At 42.9% G+C, this 6,658-nt stretch overlaps 1 pseudogene; it reads right to left on the bottom strand.

Moving 5' to 3' along the window:
* Positions 1-5,245: 5,245 nt before the first annotated feature.
* On the bottom strand, positions 5,246-5,764 carry LOC104763228 (BTB/POZ domain-containing protein At5g48510 pseudogene; annotated as a pseudogene).
* Between the last annotated feature and the right edge of the window lie 894 nt (positions 5,765-6,658).

The following is a 6,658-nucleotide window of genomic DNA, read 5'->3' as shown; positions in this document are numbered from 1 at the left end:
CTCGCCAACACATATGCGAGCAAGTCATCTCGCCTAAAATCGCAAGCACTCATGCGCTGACTTCCGCTGCGTCACCTCGCCACCGCATCGCCGAAAAACCTTGATCTCGCCAGAATTTTGAGCAAGCCTTGAACTCGGCCCACGAACCAACACAAGGGTAACCCTCGAGCACACCACCGAGTGCGCCATCGCCGAGACCTGCGAGACGCGACCGATAAGCTGGACGCGCATCAAGCATCAAGCACGCCCCCGTACAAAATCCACCTCGCCAAGTCTCCCACTCACAATCTCGCACTCTTGAGCTCGCATCTCACGATCTCGTATGCAAAAAGTCTCGATCTAGCCACAATCTCGTACGCAAAAGTCTCGACCTTACCATCCTCTCGATCTAGCAAAAGTCTCGACCTTGCCATCCTCTCGATCTAGCCATGATCTCGTACGAAATAGTCTCGACCTCGCCATCCTCTCGATCTAGCCACGATCTCGTATGCAAAAGTCTCAATCTCGCCATGAGCTCGTACGAAAAGGTCTTGATCTCGCCACGATCTCGTATGCAAAACTCTCAACCTCGCAACTTTCGCTCGAGCTCGCTACCCTCAATCTCGCAACTCTTGCTGTAGCTTGCAACCCTCGATATCGCAGTCACGATCTCGCCACTCTTGATCTCGCACTCTTGATTTCGCAACTTGCACTCGATTTCGCACTCTCGATCTCCCCACTCTTGATCTCACGCTCTCAAGCCCACAAAATATGGATGAAATTTCTTAATTACGCCATCGTACATTGCCCGTCGTCATTCCATGACTCCACGATTCTCCTACCACCCTTGGCGGCACCTCGCTATCGTCTCCATTATGTCACCGCACCACAGAGAACAATATGCTGTTGACCTCTACACACCGTCGCGCTTGGATTAACGAACCGCTAGACCAAGGCACCAACATCGCTCCGTATTGAAGCTGACATCGCCAAGCACCATCACGCCGCAACGCACAATAATCGGAGAGGATAAAGCCACACCAAGCTCAGTAAGCAGCATTCCAACCGACCTCTCTAAATTGGAAGAATGGTGAGATTCCGAACAACCATGATCTCGCCCTTGCCAAGTCTCGAACACTCCGACTGGACAAGCATCAAAGTCGACAAATCGTCACACGAGCCATGCTGCCTCCGCGTCAACTACCATACCATCACGTCGACATCGTACACGCACCCACCAGACAGCGCCGCCGGCAAACCACCGCACATTCACCAGCACGCAACAAAGAGCAATACCTGCCATATTTGGCGCAACGAGAACCTCTCAAGCCCAAAAAAAAAAAATCGTCACACGCTCGACAATATCGAGCTCTAAGTACTCACGGGATAATCCAGAAGCAAAAGCCGCATCCAATGAGTTTTCGGGCAATACTGCCTTGCTAACGATTAGCTTGCACATCGTCGCCCTGGCCAGGTGTACGATTGTAAATGCGCTCCGCATGGGTGCAGTGGTGAAATAATCCACGTCCTTACTTCAGTAGGACATTTTAAGTCGAGCCCAGACTCGCAATGAGCTGGCAGGAAGTAGAGTGAGTAAGCCGAGACCCCGACTCACACACACGTAATTCCTGCAGCACCCACAGGGTAAGCCGGTCACGCGTACCGCACCTTAAACAGTACGACAAGTCCGTCTTGTCTACTCAAGACGTTTCGGGGAAAAACATATCCAGGATAAGCCAGGAGATGTCCTGCACTGCAAAATATGCCTTGTAAACAATTAAAACGTCGCATCTCTATTTTGAGGGTAATTTCGAAATAATATATTTTGCGCGACAAAAATCAGCAATAATCAATCTTTGCGAAGATCATCAATAAAATACGAATTACCAAGTTCCTGCAGCAATCGAGTTCGCATGACAAAAAGAAAAATCTAAAAGCAAAAACAAAAAGCAATAATACAAGGACATATCACTCGTTTGCAGCATCATCGGTGTCTCCATCAGCAGCCTCCAGGAATGGCTTCGGATCCTATCTTCGGGAATTAAGACCCATCTGTTAATCAACGTCTGAAAAAACTTCACCGTCCTACTACACGCGCACGTCTTGACTCGTACGAGCTCGTTAATTTCTCCGCAAGCGGTGATCTCATCAAATGGTGACCACACCAACTTAATCTCGCCAAGACAAGACAACATTATACGCAGCAATCCCGTATACATATGTTGAGCTCGCCAATGATTCCATATGGAGAGGTATTGAGATCATCAATGATTCCATACAAAAAAGTATTGAGCTCACCAATGAGTCCATACAGAGAAGTGTTGAGCTCGCCAATGATTCCTTACGGAGAGGTATTGAGGTCACCAATGATTCTAGACGAAGAAGTATTGAGCTTGCCAATGAGTCCATATGTAGAAGTGTTGAGCTCGCCAATGATTCCATACGGAGAAGTGTTGAGCTCGCCAAGGTCCTGTACGTAGAAGTATCGAGCACGCTAACGCGTCACCGCCTCAGTCTCGCAATAACAAGCACAGCAAGCTTCGTATGCAGGCAATCAACTTGACCTCAATCTCGCTACGAGCACGACCTCGCCATTCTCGATATGCGCCCTCAAACTCACAACGAGGACAAATCCTTGAGCACGCCACAGTACGGACAAATCCCCGTCAATCCATCTCGCCATCGCGCCATCTCGCCAGACCATCTCACCACGCCATCTCGTCATCTCGTCATCTCGCACAATCTGCCCCAACATTCCACGAGACTCTTGTTAGTACCTTGTAAGCATGTCATGAGTTCGCCACAACCATATCACGAGCACGCCATCTTCTTCGAAGCAAGCACGTCGTCATTCCGCCATCGTTGCACTAACACAATCCAGGCGGAAGCTGGACCGAGACGCCTAACGGTCTCGGCCAAGTATGGCGAGCAAGGGGACTAGCGCAGAGCAACGAAGCGAATAGAAGGGAGAAGCACCATGGCGGAGCGGCAGGGCCAAGGCGCCTCACGGTCTCGACCAAAGCCAACGGACAGTGTACTCGCCGAATCTGCTCGACGGAACCAGGCAACGGCGGCGCCACAGCGAGATAACGATCACCCACAGAGAACAAGGCGGCGGAAGATGGACCGAACCCCACGATGGTGGGGAATAGATCCCGGCGGCGGACAAGCTCGGCGGGGGTGCTCGGCGAAGCCATGGCCCTTACACAACCACAAAAAATCTAAAGTAAAAGGATAAGGGAGAGAGAAAGAAAATTACCTTGTGGAGACATTTATATATGGAGGGACCAGCACGTTGACCGAGGTAAAAAGGAAAACCCTAATTTTGGAGCCATCTCTACTTCCCGCGTCTCGGGAAACGTGCAAAACACGCAAAACTCCCGTTTAAAACCCGAGTGACCTAGAAAAACGTGCACAATACACTATTCATCTTGGAATCTCCCGAATGTCTCGAAAAACGTGCGCAAGGTATTATTCATCCCGGAATTTCCCGGATGTCTCGAAAAACATGCGCAACACACTGTTCATCGAGGCACCTTCCGGAAGGCCGTCAAACTCTCAAAAATCTTCTGTTCATTCTGCAAGACGGATCTAGAGACATGGAACTGTACCCGACGAGCTCAAGCATGCCATCGCTCATTGGATTAGGGGGCCTTTGTCGGATATGGGCTTTGCCCCCAACATCTACAGAAGCCCAAACAGAAAATTTTAGGAGTTTTGGGTCTGAAGTCTTGGATCTGGCCATCTGGTCGCAGGGGCAAAATCATCATTTTACAGAGAAACAGAAGAAACCCTAGGTCACTGGCCCACTATAAATACTAGAGATCTTTGTCAGAGCTGGGGATCCGAAATCTTGGCAATCAGAGAGAAAAAAAACAATTATTTTCGTATTATTTGCGTTTAGATCTTTGATTAGATCTTTGATTGTATTTTCCGTAAACTCTCACATTCAATTCTATGTTAATAAAAGGAACAACTCCGATTCATCCCCATTAAAACTCGTTTTATTTATATTGTCGATTTCTTTCATCAACAGTCTCCCTTGAATTTGAATCAGATCTGATCATTGGCGAGTGAATAAATCATATTGAGTATGTAACCGCCTTAGCTGCTTCTGCAACTCCAAGGCTTCAGCCTTATGCGCCAAAGTGCATCTCTGTTGATTAAAAAAGAAACTGTCAGCGGTGCTGATGTACTGATTTGGTATATATATACACGATTACATCAACAAAAGCTAGTGCAGTAATTATGAACACTCTGATACCATAATGGAAATCTCACACCAATAAGAACCTGAATGCAGTCATAAATGATAACCCAAGTGATGTGAAACAAATTCCCCGGAAATTTCTCACAGGGAACTAATTACATTTATATAAAACACGACAAGAAAGTCTGTAACATATAGACCTCCATCCAAAGGAAGTCTTTTACAAATAATGGCTAAACTATCTATTTTTGATAAATGTTGGAGCTACTTATTAAAATTGTCAGTCCGGTGTTTCACACTCTCTCTGACTAAAACCCGCATATATGTTTATCAGTTTACAAACACCCACTTTAGCTAGTAGGAACTATATGATTTTTTTTTATTGGAGTCAGAGCAGCCTCCTACATTATCCCCATATATAGCAGGATTTGGGTTCCCAACCACAAAAATATTGAACTCATTACAGACAGAGAATTTTTTTTTTTTTTTTTTACAGACGGAAATCGCACAGAGATATTTCAAAAAAAGAAATATCGGCAAGAGTGAGGACGTAAATAGAGCTTTCGACATGTTGAGAGTGAGAGAGTAACACGTTTTCACATTTGTCCTATACAGAGAGATTCTTCATCATTAACGAGGAACGTCAAGGACCAATATGGTAGAACAAGTGTACAACATATCAATCACCAAGTCCAAGTCTCACTTCTTCTTTTTTTTTAATAGAAACCAAATCTCTCTATAGGAATTACGTACGTACGAAGCAATCAACGACAACACATTCTACTCCAGTAAACGCTTTCTAGTCTAAGAGCTCCGGTACCAATTATTTAATTCCATTAAGATGAACAATATTCATATTAACAATCGATCTATTTTCTCAACAACAACAACAAAAAATGTTTTCGCATGCATAGTAAAGAGATATTTTTGATAAAAAAAATAGATCTGAAATCCAATTATTTTAATATGCGATTTGTTATCTTTTGGAGATTCATAGAAATCCAAACCCCTTGAAAATGGGGAAAAAGGATTACCACAGGAATACAGTGTGGTGATTCAACGAAAGTAGCGACCACAACTATAACAGTTGCTTCTAGTCATATATTGAGCATTGTTGTAACCACAGGAATAACATCTTGAATTACTAAGAGATGCCTTCATGATCTCCACGGCAAGATTTGGGCTACTGGCGACGAACAACTTGAACTCATCAGAGCTAGCAATCGTACTTATGTTTGTTTTGATATAGCCAAAGGCTGCATCGTTAAGTACTTTGTCAAAAGGAATTTGAGCGAGCTCAAGGAGGTCAAGAGAATTCGACAAACTAAGAGAAGATATAAGCTCGGTTCTGCATAGGTCTCGTAGATGCGGAATCTCATATTTATCAGCCGCAAGATATCAATAAAGAGAGAAGGAAGAATGAAAAGAAGAGACCAGAATAAGTTTGTGGGCAGAGATAGCTGAACCCTCATCATCACTATTAACTGCCTTGAGCCGTACGTCAACTTGCCATTGTTCTGCCAAAACCTTTGCAAGTCCACCCGAGAATTGCTCTTTGTTATTTGGAGTTGCCATATCAATAGAATAGTATATTTATCGTTGCAAAACGAAAGTGGATTATATAGAGAACATAATGAAAACGGTCAAAATGACTTATTTAATTCTTTTTCTTCCATCTGCTTCCATTTTTCAAGACTTTGGAAATGGAGAAGACACAAATACGAATAAATTGCCAATTCCAAACTCTTAATTGGCCTCGCCTCCTCTCTTGAAAATTGTATTACGATATGAAATCGTTAAAACACAAGTATATATATATATATTAAAATTATTTTTTTAAAAAGTATATATGAAGATGTTTAAAACATGCCATATAAATTTAACAAGAAAATAGTTTTCCAGGGTTTTTAAACTTTACGTCTATCATTCTATGATATATATTGATTAATTTTTTGCGATGGTGATAAAATAGCACGAAGGAGCAAAAAAGAACGAAAAACAAAAGGATTAATTTAGATTACTTTTGCATGGCCATAACTCGTGATGACGTGAACGTATGCGTTTGTATAATCACCAACTACTTTTTGTCTTCGATTCGTTAGACATTTAGACCACATGTCTATGCATGGGTCATCAAACACATGCGATCAGATAGGAATAAACATTGAATGATTAGTATCACCCCTTACGACTTATGAGAATAATTTGGACTTTGAATGATTAGTATATCACCCCTATAGGAATAAACATTGATAGGAAAATAAAATAAATAAAAGAGAGGTTTTCATTTTACCTATCCATTTACAAAACAAAACAAAACAAAAATAAAAAAAAATTCTGTTAAAAATAAAAAGGTAAATCTTTTGCTTTATATATAACTAGATTAGGACCCGCCCGATGTGCGGGTTTAGAGTTTTTAAAATAAAATAAAATTTAACAATGAATATAAAGTAAATATTTTAAATAAGT

This window comes from Camelina sativa, chromosome 18, assembly GCF_030686135.1.
Source record: "Camelina sativa cultivar CO46 ecotype springtype chromosome 18, ASM3068613v1".
Classification (NCBI taxonomy): Eukaryota; Viridiplantae; Streptophyta; class Magnoliopsida; order Brassicales; family Brassicaceae; genus Camelina; species Camelina sativa.
Note: the sequence above shows the minus strand (reverse complement) of the source record. Positions and strands in the feature narration are given on the sequence as shown.